We start from the raw sequence: 16,269 nt of genomic DNA, 5'->3' as shown, positions 1-16,269 counted from the left end.
ATTCTTGCCTGGTAAAACTGCAAATTGTTAGGAAACAGCTGTATTATCAGAGGTGCCTGCAAGCCTGCGGGAGGGAGAGTGAAGTGGTCTTTTGGGGGAATCTCCCAGGATCGATGCAAACCTTTCCATGGAAGTAAATACACATTGAAAGAGAGCTATATTTTGACCTCAGCTGGATGTGAGGTTTTAATTATCAGAGCTGGCTAAATAACACAAAGCGCTTTGCCATAAGCATTGCATTTTTCTAGGAATTTGTTTCATCAGTGCTCACTCCTTTTGGGCTTCATGTTTATGAATGTACAAATAAACCCACTCCAAAGCAGGTATTTTCACCTAAACAGCGTGCTGAAGGGGCTGTGATTTTATTTACATGTTCTTTATGCTGCCTCTTTACTGTTGGTATAAATAAAACTTACACGTTACAAAATCCTTTTTCTCTGAAAAAAAAAAAGAAAAAAAAAAAAGAAGTGTGAGATCCCAGCACCAAGGCAACGTGAGCCCTCGGTAAGTACTGCAGGGTGCTTTGGGGTCAGCTCTGAATTCACAGCTCCTTGGCAGCATGGGCCCAGCAGAGGTTCCTGACATCCTCTGTGAAGCATCTCAAGGCACTGATCGAGCCCTGGGCTGGGTGTTTTGCTAGGCTGCCCCCCCAAAACCAGGGGAACATTGGCAGGTATGTAACTTTGAGCCTCGAGAGGTGCTTGTTGCTGTTTAAATATGTAATAATCAAACGAAAATGGTTCTTTGCCTACTCATGGGAGTCTTCTGTCTTCGGCGTGGCATGAAGTGATTTAGCCATTAAGGTTAATGCTCGTCTTCCTGCTGTCTGTTGAAACTCTGGGCTAGGCAATGCAAATAGCTTAGCCAGTACTTTTAAAGGTCATTGTGCATGAAAAAAATAAAGATCATACACTGCTCATGGAAATGTCCTTAGTAATCACTGCCTGCTTGGGGGAGGAGGGGAAGAGGAACTTCTGGAACATTTATCTCATCCCACTGATAGTCTGGTGACAGGCTCTGGATTTGTGGCAGCTCTAGCTGTGAGTCGGCATCTTCTTTGCTATCTGTTGGTGCCCATGAAATGTATTTCCCAGGCGGTGGTGGTGCTGCCTGGCCTCAGAGCTTCAGCTGCCCTGGGCCGAGGTGTTCTCCACCCTGCTGTGTGCCAGGGGGCTGCTCCTGGCCATTATCACACACTGGGGAGGTCTTCTCCAGGGCAGCTCCCCAACACGAAGGCTCATGGTCTGTTGATGGCCAACACGGGATGGGCTTCATCTCCAGTCTTTTCTTGGGGTTTCCTGTGGGACTCCTTCAAGTTCAGATCTTCCCTTCTTCCCCCCAGGCCATCCTGTTCCTAATTTATCTAGGAGGTAATTTAATCCTTCTCTCCTCAGACAACTGACTACCCTGGTGCATAATTAATTTATTAACACACTAACCTACTTTAAAGCGATAATCACTTTAGGGTCACAGCAGGCTGGGGGCACCTGATCTCAGCCTTGCCTCATGACAAGCATTTCCTGAGCCTGAGCTGCCCAGGGTTGGGAGGCATCCAGCCAGGTACCAACATCTGCCAGAGACAGCTTTTCCCCTTGGCCCTGCTCCCCAGAGCTGCCCCTTTCCACCAGCTGTGCCTCTGCGCTCACCCAATGCCCATCCCCTGGTGGCACCCCACACTTGGCAGAGAAACTGGGGGGTGGCTGGCGTGCTCCTGGAGAGCTCCTGCTTGCCTGGGGACCCCTCTGCCTGCAGAGAAATGTGGGCTTCCCACGTGAAGTGGCTCTGCTCGTGCTGGGGATCAGGAGTTAATCCTTTCCGCAGTGTCCTCCACTAGTGCCTGCCTCCTTGTCCTTCCTGAGTGGAGCTGCGACTTCCTGGAGGAGGAGAGGACAGAGCTGCTGCTTTGCAGCCTCTCTGATGTAGGTGTTTAGCACCAGCTCTAATAGCCTCCTCTCAGAGAAGTGAACTATATCCTCAGCTCATTATTGCAGCCCTTAAGAGGAAGAGGAGTGAAAAAGAAACGATTCTATTCAGTCTCACTGTTTCCAAACAATACAAAGAGGAAGAGGACTCCTGTGTTTGTAGTGAGTTTATATAAGAAATAAGCAATAAATGAGGAAATCCTAGTGACCTGCAGTGTGCCCCGAGCCCTAACGTTTCTGGTGCTTGACTATCCATGTACAGAGCTGTGGAGTGAAATGAAAGCAGCTTTTAAAGTCTCTATTCTTCTCTTTTTCTGTGAAATTCCTGCCTCTTTTTGTCAAGTGTGATCTTTGTTGGTGTTTTCTTTATGCCTAGAGTAATTTCTGTGCTGAAAGTCTGCTGTGCCGCTTCCCAGTGCCGCTGTGCTGGCATTGTTCATCCCAACACCAGCCCTGCTCGGGAGGCACGTGTTGCCCCACTGCCACGCAGGCTTCAGGGCTGTGCTGCAGAGGCTGTGCTGTGGAGGTTGCACCACAGAGGCTGCAGTCTTGGGTGCTCATGCTGCTGGAGGTCAAAAAGGCTCCGAAACGCCACTGCAGTAAGAGCTGAAAACCACCAAGGCTCATCAGAGGCTCTTTGTGTAGCCAAGTGGAGTCATCAATCTCACTGAGGCAGCCTCTGCCCTGGGAGATTTGGAGGTCAAGGTGGAGGGGCGAGAGGACAGTGCGGCACGTGGTGCTGCCAGAGCCTGGGCTGCAGAGAAGCAGTCCTTCACAGGGCATGGCAGAAAGTAATCCTGCCTTGCGAGGCAGAGCTGAGAGAGCCTCCTCGAGTTTCTGCAATTTCTTTCTATGGCTACAGAGTGGATATTAGTGGACATTATTAGCCATTGATATTAATTGCCTCAACCTGCTTGAAGCTCCTGGAAGTACATGTCTGGGGCTTGGCAAGGTGTGAGCTGCCCTTAATTATGCTTGCGCTCTGAGCAATGCGTGCAGAAAGCCTGGCATGTGTGCCGATGTCTCTGCGTCATTGGCTGTCCGCGGGGACATCTGAGATTACACTCTGTGTGAGAAGTTAAGCATGCCTCATATGTCTGCACAAGACCAGGGCTTGCACATTGCATTTTATAACTTTTCCTGCTTCTCATCTGTAAACTTCACAGTCAGGGTAACAGATGGGGACAGCTTGGATGTTGCAGATATAGATTTGATGTATGTGGGCTTGAGCCAATATCCTATTGAAGCTAAAGGGATGTCTTCCAGTCGTTGGATCACGGTAAATGAATTAATGCAGGCTCTGGGGTCATCATAAATACTCACCCCATCCAACAAATGACGGTGTCTGGTGTGTGGCTGGAATACAACACCTTGCGAAAGCAGGCTCTCGTCCAAATTTGCACTGTGCTGTTTCATTCCTGATGCAATGCTTGCTCTTGCCGGAAGTTTTTCAGGCTTGGCTCAGGGCAGCAGGGAAGCACCCCCAGGAGGACAAGGAAGTGATGGAGCTGGGAAGGAATATTCCCGGTGGCTGCTGCACCATCAGAGTCAAGGTCTGGGCTGCAGCACTCTGCTGAAGCAGCCCCTTGCCAGAACACAGCAGCAGGTCTGTCCCCACCGGTGCACACCGAGGGCTGCTCGTACCTGCCCAGGGCTGGCCAGATCCTGCTCCTCACTTAGCAGGACAGGGAGGTGAGGAGGCCCTGAGCTCCTGCTGTGATCGAGCCTCCAGATGGGTCCCTGGGGATGTGGTGCAGATTCTCCTGCTGGCTTAGCCCAGCTGAGTGATGAGTTCTCTCTTCCAGACATCCTGAAGCTGCTCTGCGCCATCAAAGACATGGGACATTTTCTTCTTTCTGCTACTTGCATTTGTACCTTGGTGCCTTGGCTTAACTCCAAGGTATTACAGTCTGGGTAGGCTACGTGATCTATTCTTTTTGAACCTCTGTTAAAGGATGTCTCCTGGCTGTTTTGAGAGGCAAAACTGAGCTTGTACACAGCTCAGTGGTGTGACTGCAAGCTGGGCAGTCATGCAGAGAGACACGTCACCCCAGCTTGGGACACTGGGGTCACCACAGTTGGCCGAGGGTGCCCTTGCCTTCCATGTTGGCTCTTAGTGGTTGTGGCACCTCAGCGGTGCCATGCCCACACTAACACCAGGCTGTAACACTGGGGGCTCTGCTTCCAGAAGCAGAAAGGTGGTATTTGGTGCTCCCTTCCCTCTCCATCATGTTTCCTTGGAAAAAGCTGTTTTAAACTTCTTTCCCGGCTTGTCCTGCCAAGGCAGAGCTCAGCGAGTTGCATCTGCCTGTCATGTCACGTTAGTGTTTGCTGTGAGCCACACCATGACATCCCAAGCAGACTGGCGTACCATGGAAATAACGTTGCTCTATGTGAAAATGGAAAAGTTGTCGCTTTCCAGAAAACAGCCTGGAGAACATCAGCTGCAAATGGGAATGAAAAAAAAAATGCTTGTCTGAGTGGATGAAGGGATAGCTTTTAAAAGGCAGACCCAGCTTCCACCGATGTCAATGGAAAGCCTTACACAAACGTTAATGGCTATGGAGTCATGCCCTAAAGCATTATATTTTTTGGGATGATGTCAAATCGTAGTATCTCAAACGACGCTTTTGTGTTACTATAATAAGGTCTTTTTTGATTCAGCTACTTAGGTTAGCTCTTTAGTGAAGTCACTTCACCTCTCTCTGCCCCTGAAAAATAGCTCTCATGAAACCTGTGCAACTTTATCAAGTGCTTTGAGATCTACCGGTGGTGTTAGACTATCAGGGGTGTATTGTTATCACTCTCACCAGAGAATGATTTGAAGGAGGAAAAATGTTTGTGATTCTTTGGGCAGATCTGCAGAGGGCAGAAAAAAAAAGAGTAATTTGTCCCCTATTAAAACACTGTGAAATACTCTGACTCTGGAAGAATTTCCCCTGTGCTTTTAGAAACCCCCTGAGTTCAAAGCATCCACCCCCTGATGTTCCAGCCTAAGCTGTATCTTGTAATCTCCTCTGTACCCGTTGGGAAATTTCCCCATGGCTTTGTGTACACAAGAGAGACTCTTCTAAGGAAATTTTATTAAAAAAGACATTTTTTTTTTAAAGTGGGATTTAAATAGTAAGCTACATTCTCCCTGTCAGCAGTTCTCTCCCTTTATGCATAGTGCATCCTATTCTTGAGCAGATATCTCTCTCTTATCAGGCACGTGTGCATCTGTGATAATAAGGGCAAGTATCTGGCTAAAGCAATTGAATATGATACTGGGCCTGTTGCTTCCCAGCTGTTTGATGTGTCTGGAGTCATGGTTTGGTGCAGTCACCTTTGCTCTTGCCATCTCCACTGGCCCTGGGAGCTGTGATGGATGACTTGGCGCTGAAGCAGGATGGCCTCTGGAGGAGGCTGCCTCCAGCCAGCCATGGGGACAGCCGCTCACAAAGCAGGGCGTGCCCATAAATTATGGCTCCAATCAAGGAAGCATTCTGAAGCAGGCTGATAGCTATTTTTTACTGTCTGTGGTGGTCATTACAAGCAATCCTTATGCAGAGTACACTGAAACTTTTTCAACTGTCATCTGAACTGCCATCATCATTTTACCATGGAGGTGGCAATAGCCAGATGAATATTATGGATTCTTCTTGTGTTGCTCTGATAAATACTGTCTACAGGGTACATTGCAACAAATGATACAAGTCCCAAACAAGGCACTTTCAGAGGCAGTACACAATCTGATAATCTCATTATTTGCTACTCCTACACAATATAAGAGCAACATCAGATCAGCCTTAGGTGTTGCTGCAATAGAAATAATTAATAAAAATCAATCTGCCACCTATAATGTCTTTAAAAAGCAATAGAGAACATACACAAGCTACTCTGAACAACTGTGCCTCCCAGGACTGGAGCTGGGGGTAATGTCTTCTGTAACTTATCACCTGAAAAAAGAAAGAATTGTTTTGCATCTAGCTCCATTTTGAATGTTGTGAATATTTTATAGTTCTTTGCTGGCAGAAAACGGTGAATTTTTAAGGGCTTATTTGTAAAACATGAATTTTGAGCTTTTAGGAAGAACCGTTTAGAGCAGGTGCTCATTCTAAGGGTTATGGGTAGCTGAGCAAGGCACAGCACTGGCGCTGGGCAAGCTCACCTGCTATTGCAAAGCCACAATATCAGATGTCCACAACCATCTTCCTGCAGCTGTACCCAAAACATGAATTTTAACTCCAGTTAACATTCTACCTAACAAATCCCACTGACCACACATTGGTCCTGAATTGTTGATTTGTTTTTAGCAAGGAGGAATCTACTCAGTTGAGCACATATGATGGATGGGGAAGAATTTTTCAGAAAATGCTGTGTGGGAAGCATTTCTCAAGGTGCCCTCACATGGGCTACAACTCTACCAGGGATGAGCAAACATGGGATAATGTTGTGGGATGCAACACTGCACAGCGTTTGCCCTGTAATGTAAATAGCTGCAGTCCTGGAGACCATCACCTGCAGGTTTGGAAGCAGTTTTGGGCTAGTGTAACTCCAGTAGGAGTGTTTCCATCAGTGCTTTCCTCTTACAACACCTGCACCAGCTATGGGATTATTTCCCTGCCAGGCCAAGGCAGAGCCACGCTTTGACCTCCCTCCTGCTGCAGCCACCGCACCAGGGCTGGAAGTGCCCCAGCAGCGAGCTGGAGGCCCTGGCTGGAACTGCGGCGTACCCCCGGGGTCTAGCATTGCTAAGCACCATTTAAAAGCAGTAGCAGCAGCAGGAGCTCTGTATTCATAATGAAAAATTCTTCAGCAAGCAAAGCAGTGTAAGGAGATACAAGGGAGCCTGCCCAGTTGGGAGTCATTTGCAGATGGTTCTGGTTCATTTGTTGGCTGCTTTTTCTCTGTCTTCATCAACCACCACTTTCCTTGGCTTAGCAGCACACTCTGAGCACATTCTTAACTTTAAGCACCTGAGAAGTCCCATTGACTTCAATGGGGCGACTAATGTGCTTGATTAAAGGTAAGTACCTGCTTCAGTGCTCTGCTAAATCTGAGGTCTGGGAATAGAAATAAATGGAAGGATCTTGCCTGTGAAGGGGGGAACTTCTGGGGAAATATTTACTCCAGAGGTAGAAGAAGCAATCCAAGGGAAATTTCCTCTCTACATCCTGATGTCTGCAGCAATCTTTCTTTGAGAAGTTATCCACACTGAACACGTGGCTCCAAATTGAGCTTGGACCGTTTACTCTGGTAGTTGCAGGAAGAGAAAATTTATTTCACTGCTGTGGCCTGGTATGTAAATGTAAGAAAACTACAAAAGTGAGTAACTGCCCTCTTGGGGGAAGGTGAAGAAGGCACTCTCCACTCTTTTAATCTTATATTAGGATTAATTTAAAGCTGGGAAATAGGAGTGCTGCAGAAAAGCTGAATTATGCTCCCGGCTTGCTGACTGACCTTGGTCCAGTACCTTTGCTTGACTCCCTGCATATCCTTCACACCCCAGTTTCCCCATCTCTAAGGTGGGGATGATGATACAGGTCTCACTAGCAGAGTGCTGCACAATCTGTTGACAGCAAGTCCCTGTTTACAGTGGTAAGTGTGGTTATACAGGCTGCTGTTTCACGTTGGGAAGCAGTAGAAAGAGGCTCGAGTCTTGTAACTTGGGTCTCAGCTGCTCTGCCTGGGAGCCTGGCCCTCAGCTTTGTGTGGCAAATGTTCAGGCATCTCCAGGGTGCTTTGTAGGGGAGAGAAACAAGGTTTGCTGCTGGGAAAGCTAAAATCCCGGCCAGGCCAAGGGGAACCTCGCCAGCAAAACTTCTCACTGGTGCAAAGTGCCAGACGCACAGAGCCCTGAGCTGCCACAGCTGCCACTCGGTCAGCTGGAGCCACAGCTCGAGGTCCCTCGCTGGGCCACCGCTGTACGTGCAACAGATGCTGTGCTTAATGGACTAGCAGTCTGCTGTGCTTTGGTAATCTTTTGTCTCTAATAGTGACGCCCGCTAATTATTAGTATTAATTATGTATGGAGTGGTGTTTTATAGGCAAACAGAAGACAAGTTTCCTCTCCCATAGGACTCATAACCTAAAGTCAATGATGAGAGAATCAGAGCAGGCCCAACATGTTCTGGAGGATGAAGAAGCTGAGGAGAGCACAGGGAAGCAGAGGGAGGAAGAGGAAGGGCAGGAGGCCCATCTCGCCTTTCTGAGCACCAAGAACCTGGTGGGATGACCCCACTCACCACCAGAGCAGGGTGGCGGAGGTGAAGGCTGCTCTCCCTTATCTCCTTGCTGCAGGCCAGCTTCCTAACGCCCGGCACCACCACAGGAAGACTAGCTGATCCCAAAACAGACCGGGGGGATGCCAGGTGGGAACCTGGACGGTTGTATCGCTCTGCCCTGCAGCAGCATCAAGGCTCTTTGAAAGCACTAAGTGCTGGCAAGGGCCAGGACAGGACTAATGGGCTACTAGCCTCAGGGGACTAATGGGATGGCTAATAAGGACATGGATTTTGACATCGCAGAGCAAATAAGAATTGGCAGGCATTAACCTCAGACATGTCTGCTACCTAGACAAATCCAAGCCCCTCTGTCTTCGTTCTGTTTAGCATATTAATGTTTAATTCCATTAGCATCAGCAGCCGTGGCCGCCGTTCAGCCCAGGAGCTGCTTGGATGAGCCTCGGGAGGTGCCATTTTTGGAAGGGGACCCCGCAGCTGGCCAGGGGCCAGAGAGCCCTGCCCAGCTCCTCAGCCAGCAGCAGTCCCTACGCTGTGGCTGCAGCTCACAGCATCTGCCTTTTGCTCACAGTCCCATGCTAATTCAGCATCAAACGCTGCTGCCTGCTCCATGGGCTGTCTCCTTCCCAAAGCACTGCATCTGCGCTTCATTGCTGTTTGTGGGGGGTGATTTTCCCTCTCTCCTCTGCTTTCACCCCTTTCTCTTTCACTTTAAGGATGCAAATCCTTACTACCCTACTACATGCCTTCCAGGAGAAACAAGGTGGCAGGGGCTGATTCCAGGCTGGAAATAGGATGGGGAAAGAGCTTCTCACAAAGAAATGAACCATGTTGATTCATCTTCTCCAGCCTCCCTGCTCTCCACTCCTTGCTAAGTGGTAGTGGCAGCAGCAGCATGGTGTGCAGTGGTGCATTTCCTTGCATTCAGCCCAGCAGCCCTGCACACTTCTGGAGAGAGGACTGATCTCAGGAGGACAGGAAAGAAGCAGTCCCAATGTCTGGTGCAATTCCTTTCAGAGCTTAGAAATCTAATCAGTGAGGTGGCATTCTATTTTTCTCTCCTTTCTCCCTTTAATTCTTTCCTTTAAACGAGATATTAAAAATAGGAAATATTAATTTGGCAGATGGTGCAATTGGGCTTTTGGCAGGAGAACGTACGCTGTGCTGCGGAGTTGCAGACCTCTGTCTCCACACTGGAGCACTGAGTGATGCTCTGGCTCCTCTCCAGGCAGTGCCTTCCTCCAGCTCTGGGTGCTGGGAGAGCTGTCTGGGGCAGAGGGAGCTCCTGTGGCTCCTTCCTCCAGCTGCAGCCAAGGAGCTTTGATTTCTGTCACTTCTAAGCTATCACCAAAGGGTGGAGAGCTCGTTTTTGCTTTAATTGTAGCCAGGTTTGATTGCAGTGGGAGCTGCACATGTGTAAGCACAGCACTATTTCTGCAGGGAGGTGGTTGAGACTTGGTTTGGAGTTTTAAGGGAAGAGAAGGGAGCTCAGCTGAGCTCATGGGTGTCTTGGGCTTTCTGCAGCATGGGATGCACTGCTTGCACTTCCAGAGGGGTCTGTGGGAGGTGAGTGTGACAGAGCTTGTTCCTAATGTGCATTAAGTAATGTATTTCTAATGGGACTGGTTTTACAGACTTCACTGGACTCTATCTGTTCTTCTTTATCTACCTTTTTTTTCATTGGTGTTATTGTTGGCCTCAGCTCCCACCCAAGATGCTTTTCTTTGCCTGAATTTTCAGAAACACTACAGAGTCAATTTTCCCCTAAATTTTCTCTGCTGGAGCTTTGGGCCAATCCTGCAATTTCACCAAGGGCAAAATAAACCCCAATTAATCCCTGCATCTATGTAGCATCCCTTTTGCCTATCTGTAGCCTCCTGTTATTTAGCACATCTCTCCCCCCGCTGCATTCCTCTAGCCTGTGCTGTCTGAGTCTCCTCTGACCAACCTCATTTCTCAGGGCTGCAACTCCTCTGGCCTCGGCAGACCCCTGGGAATGAGACTGAACAAAAGCAGCGTCAGGTCTCACGCTTGCGGTTCATTTTTCACACGTACACAAAGATTTTGTTTTTCAAGTCTTCTGGCATTTTTGTTGTTCTTTGAACTCCTTCCAACTTGTCTGTCTTTGTTACGACGTGATGTCCAGATCTGGGCATGCTGCTCCAAACAGCAGCCTGACGAGTGCTGTGAAGAGTGGAATAATTACCTTGCTGGGCTGCAGCAGCCTGATGTTATTGACTTCTGTTCAATCGATCATCCCCCCAGACCACTCTCTGTTGTATAGCTGTTTGGCCAGATATCTCCATACAGCCCGTGTCCTTTTGTTTATTCCTTCCTATGTGTTAATCTTCTGTATTTGTCCTGCTGAATCTCTTCGTATTGATTGCAGGCCACTTCTTTAATTTATCAAGCTCGTATTGTATTTTATTTCTGTCCTGCGCATTATTTGCCACCCTCCCACCTTGGTAAAATGTTCAGATTTGATTAGCATACTCCTGGTCCAGTCTCCAAGTTGTTAATAAAACTATTGAATTGTATTGACCTTGCAGGGCACTCTGTAGGACCCCACTTAACATTTCTATCCACCGGGCCCTGAACTGTTGAGGTATGCATGCATCTATTTTTAATCAGCTGCACGTCTTTGTTCTTGTATTTCATCTTATTTATGCTATGTAAAGAGCCGCATGATGTTTTGATTAATAAAAATGATGATCCGTGTAGCTCCAGCCATCTGCCTGAGGATCTGCCCAGTGATAGATATGGTATCTGACACGATGGTCTCTGAGCCCTTGTCTGTAGAGGAGCTGCCGATACCAGTGGGTAGGATTTGTGTGAAGACCGAAGTTAAAATAACATATCAGTCAAAAAACCCCTCCAAGGCCTGGATCCCGTAACAAGACCCCCCCCTTCCCCAGAGTTCTCCCACCCACTGCCCTGGGCAGGCTGGGGGCTTTGATGAGTGAAATTGTGGTTGTGTTTGGCAGCCCCAGGGAGGAGTATCAGCACACAACTTACTCAGAGTCCTGACTTGGATCAATCATGAGCGCAGAGCTGGAAGGCACTGAAGGGTAGTTTCTTGGAGGGGGGGGAATAAAATCAAGGTATTCCTCGGGCTCTGCCTGGCCCTCCCCATGGCATCCTAGGCTGGCTGTGTGTGCAAGTGGGCAGCTTGCCAAGGCTGTGCAAAGTCTGCATTTGCTGACAAGGCTGGTTCCTAGAGCCAGGGGATAACCTGACGGACGAGGTCCCCACCCTGGGGTGGGTGGCACATCTCACCCTTCCTCTGGCTGTTCCAGCGCCTCTGTAGTCTCGCTTTGCATCCAGACACTCTGCCCCTCAAAAAAAGCTTATGTTTAGCAGCTTTTCCTCACCCTGTCAGTGATAGAAGTTGCTTTTAAGAAAAAGGAGAGGTGATGGAGGAAAAAAAAATCTCACTTATTCATTTGCATGCTTCTGATGGCCAGACCCAGCCTGTATGTTTCACACTGCTGCTTTAGGTGATTGCTGCTTGCCAGCTCTGCGTGCTGCTAAATTTTCCATGCTGAGAGAGGTCCCTAAGGCTGATGCTTGCTGGGGGGGACCCCTCAGTTTTGGTTCTGACTGACATTACAGGTTCCTGGCTGGAAAACATCAGCCAGTCCGATGACTGCTGACGGGTAAACGTTCATAATGCAGGAGAAAAGCTCTAATAAAAAGGAACCCTACTGATCTGAGGGCATTTTAGATAAGATGGGGCTGAATTTCAGTGGCAAGCTTTGTCCTGGGTGGGGTTTGGCTAAACCATATAATGCCATGCCATCTTTTTTTTTTGGTGGATACCTCCCATGTGTGCTGCATTAAATGCCCTTTAATTTCATCAAATGTTGATAATAAATGGCAGCTGATATGTGATTACCCTGATTTCCCTGTACCCTTTCTAATTCCCTCTCTGAGGTCCTGGGGACTGCCGTGGGGGTCTCTTGCGCCATAATGTTCTCCCTGTCCCTGCTGGTGAGCGTGGCTGTGCTGGGTATTTGCTTATCTGTGGGTTCTCTGCACACCGGTGTGCTTTCCTCTGCCTATGACAGCTGCTTTTCCTGTTAACTGTTATTGAATTACACAAGCCTCTTAATTGTCTCCTTTTCCTGAAAGACTAAATCAAAGCAACTCTTTAGTTTATTAGTCTCTTCGCTGTCTGTCAGAACTGACTTTTTGTGACTGAGCGTGTCAGGTGATGTTCCTCCTCCACTCTCTGTGAGTGGCTCTGGAGGAATTCACCCTTCTGTGATGCTTTTTTTTTTTTTTTTTGCCTCAAAATTGCTTTTGGGGGGACTGTGTGGTCCGCAGTGAGATTTGCTCCTGTTTGCATGAAGCGCTGGCAGTGATCAGCCCAGGGGAGGGGAATGGGTGGCCTGTGTTGTCCTGTCCCATCCTGTCCTGCATTGCTGGTGGACAACGGTTTCCAAAAGTGCTTGGACAAAGTCTGGTCCGCTGGGCAGAAGTACCTCTCCCCACGACCTCCAGGCAGATCTCCTCCTGGCTTATGCTGTCGCTGGCATCTTCTGCATGTCCCTTGTGCCTGTGCTCATCTGAATGGTTCAGCATCTCTCTGGATGGGGCACGTTGCCTCCTGTCTGTGCCCCTTGTATTGATGGCTGGGTTCAGCTTTCCCCACAGACAAGTAGTTAGTGGGCCCAGAAACACAGACTGGTGGAGATGACCAAGGGCCCAAACAAATTGGCTGCACCAGCCCACCCCCTCTGGGGCAGCCATGCTTCAGGGAACCAACGGCTCCTACCATTAAAACAATGAAGGAAGTAAAAGCCAGAGAGATTTGTTAAGGGCTAAATACTATTAATGAGCCAAATGCTGTTATTTTTACATTGTGTAAGAGCAGTCTCTTCATACTCTGATTTTCTTCTATGGGACTCCCTACAGAATACAGCAGTGATCCCAGTGCTTTTGAATGATGCTGCTGGATGCTCTAGATCTGCTTACATCAGACCCCATCTGCCAGGATCACATGCTGGTCCTGACCAACAGTGAGAGCAGAGGCATGAAGGTAAGAAACACATCTCCCACCTAACATTTTGCCTTGCTGTTCAAGTAGTATATCTGGCACTTATGATGATTGATCTCTGGAGCTGTATGCCCCTGGAAGAGGGTCCCCTGCCTATCTTGGTTGTAGCGGGAGTACAGCTGCAACTGAGAAAGAGTGGCAGAATCCGGCCTACAAAAGCTGACATATGCTAGGAAACATATACTGCCTTACCATGTGGATCCAAAAATTATTCCTACAAGGTGCAGAGTTACATTGATTGTATTACTGGATTATCAAATGATTAAAGCCATTAACAATCCACTCTTGAGCAATCAACGTAACAATGTTTAGTTGCCTTGCAGTAACAATTAAAAGATGAAGCAATTTGCAATAATTAGGTAGTATCTGGAAAAAGTAGTCCTCATTAAGAGAAGTTAAAAGGACTTTTTTGTATGGTTGAGACGAACCTAGCAGGCCAATTTCCCCCTTTGTCACCCTCTCTTCTTCCCCCCTGCATTCAAGGAAAACAATCTGTTCTTGTTTAGCCTTCCCTTTTGGAAAAGATCAAACGGGATTTGATGTCTGGATGGCTCACTTCATGGGCAGGGGGTGTCTCAGGACCCAGTGCTGGGAGCTGCTTTTCACAGGGAAGCTGTCCTGAGTCATAGGGCCATTTTGCTGCCTGGTGAGATTTCGGACAATGGCACCGAAGTCTCAACAGTTCCCCCAGCAGGGGAGATTCTTGGCAGTAATCCAGGCATGCTTGTGCTAGTGATGGCTAAAGGCACTGGTCCAGCGTCATGTCCTAGGGAAGACAACAGTGCACCCTGCTGTGGTACCCAAATTTGCACTTGAGGTCATCCTTACCTTGGCTATTTAGCCCTGGGCCATTCCTCACCTTAGGTGGTTTACAGGTTGCTATTTTTTTTTGGCTCACAAGACCTCTCCTGAAGGTGAGACAAAAAAAGTAGACATGCCCCTGTCCTGAGCCCAGTCTCCAACCAACGTACAAGGTCAATATTCCTTTGTGTTTAGTGTCATCAGCTGCAGGAAAGCAGAGGAAGAAGGCTGCAGGATGTGCTTTTTAGCACAAGGTCTGTAAGAAACCCAGGCACACAAGTCTTGGTCTCTGTGTAGGAAAGTCAAAAACTAATCTGGTTTCTGTCTGTCGAAGTGAGTAACCATTGAGGAAGTGTACTGAGCATCTTCCAGTAAAAGGCATGAAATCCATAGCTCATGTGGGGATGGGTATGTTACTTCACTGAAAAATAACCTCCTTGGTGACAGTCCCATCACTCTGTCTGGACGGTTCTGCTCTAGAATGCTGACATTTTCCACCTAAAGGTATGAGTGGAGACACTTAAGTCAATAAGTAATTACAGAAATTGGGAACTTGCTAATACTTTGGGATTCCTTTTTCTGCACTCACAGAATGTGCAGGGCTGGGATTTCTTCTGGCTTGCAGCAGGCAGGGCTTTGGTTTTCTGCACCATCCAAATGGCAGCCAGTCTGTGGCCTCCAAGCCATACAGGGACACGTGTGTCCCTGGAGAAATGCCATCCATCTCCACATGAAGTTTACAACTATACTGATGGTGCTCAGGAGATTACAGATGAAGTGGAAATGGCACAAGTTCAGAAAACCAGCTTGGGTGTGCACAAATATAGTTGCCCCATTCCCCTGCAAGGTCCTGAAACAGAAAAATGCCACATGTAGTGGCCTCTACCACACTTGGAGTCTATGTTGCATTCAGAATGAACAGAGAACTAGACTATGTGATTCCCAACACCATGTACAGGCTCTAGAGAGAATATGGTGAGGGGGGAAGGGCCTGGATTGCCACTGGTGATGCAGCACCAGTATGTCCTCCTCGGCTGTGTCCATATGGAGTACCATCTGGTGGCAGGATGCAGGCTGTGCCTTCGCGCTTCCCTGGAACACGCAGCTGCTGGGACGCGCATTGCCATTCGAGGCACAAAAATTAGAAATTATATCAGATACTGTAAAGTTGTCATGAACGATATGAACTGATAGGAGCCGATGTTCTTTAGCAAACTACTGCTGTCATGAATAGAAAATGAGAATGGATTGAGCTACATTAGTACTGTGAGAGTAAATCATCTGCAGTTTCTGGAATATTTAGAAATACGAGGATACCCTGAAGGTATCCTCTGCTGATGGGGAGACTGGAGTGAAAAATGCATTTAGTAGTGGGTAGACAGAACAGACATAGTTGCTATGATTATTTATGTAGTCCTCAAGACCAGAACTGCATTTGAAATAAATGATCGCAAGTACCTCCGACAAGAGGACTTAGGTTCTTTAAACTCAGGTGGCACTCCTGTACATATTGCCTGTAGCCTTTTTGACCTTCAGTGTCTGGCTGTAACAGGGCTGACGCCAAACTGAAATCATTCCACATTCGCCTTTGGTGTGATATGTGTGGGTCAGACAGGTTTGTTCTCATGTGCAATGAAACATGACTGTGGATTACAATGCAGGTGTAACAGCGAGGATGTGACTCCATACATCATTGTCATTAATCGATGTTGGGCACTGCTTGGATACATCATCTGTTTTGTGCCTGACACCCATGCAAGCCGGATGCTCTCAACAAGGATCAAAGCTGGAGGGGGTCCATGGTATTCCTGGGGCTGGAAGGAGCCATTGGGTCAGGCTCAGTCCATGCACTGACACCAAATCTCAGGGAAGAGATGGAGGCAGCCTGGCCAGAGAGGATGTCCTGTGGTCTGAACACAGCTGCTGCATGGTCTGTGCTGCTCTGGAGCTGGCCGGGAACTCTCACACCTGGGTGGCACACATGGTGACTTCTGCTCAGTGGGAGCCTTGGCCTGAGTAAGAAGAGATGGGAAGGAAAAGTACTAAACGTTGTTTTGGTGCTTCTCTTGATAGTTATTTAGGATTTTTTAAATAATACTCCCAGTTGCATCTGGTGATGAAAAATGCCTTTTACATCTCAGTGGGATCTCAGCCCTCCCTGGTGCCACCTGTTGAGGTGTCTGAGGGATTCTGTGTGCCCAGTAATGTAGAGAGAGTGCTGGCACTGCAGTCTGTTGGGTGTTAGCTAACTCTGCATGCAGCT

The 16,269-nt window shown here is 48.1% G+C and overlaps 1 long non-coding RNA gene across 4 annotated transcripts in view; it reads left to right on the top strand.

The window, feature by feature from the left end:
- Positions 1–9,538: 9,538 nt before the first annotated feature.
- The window catches only part of LOC311443753, a 52,146-nt gene continuing 45,415 nt past the window's right edge, over positions 9,539–16,269 (top strand). The window contains exons 1-3 of one of the 4 annotated variants that reach the window (XR_014697479.1): positions 9,539–9,712; positions 10,696–10,751; positions 13,064–13,187. This is a non-coding gene — a long non-coding RNA (uncharacterized lncRNA). The remainder of the gene's footprint in view (positions 9,713–10,695; positions 10,752–13,063; positions 13,188–16,269) is intronic. The other 3 variants (XR_014697482.1, XR_014697480.1, XR_014697481.1) reach the window with 3 other exon arrangements.

This window comes from Aythya ferina, assembly GCF_964211825.1.
Source record: "Aythya ferina genome assembly, chromosome: 13".
NCBI lineage: Eukaryota > Metazoa > Chordata > Aves > Anseriformes > Anatidae > Aythya > Aythya ferina.
This window is presented reverse-complemented; position numbering and strand designations above follow the sequence as displayed.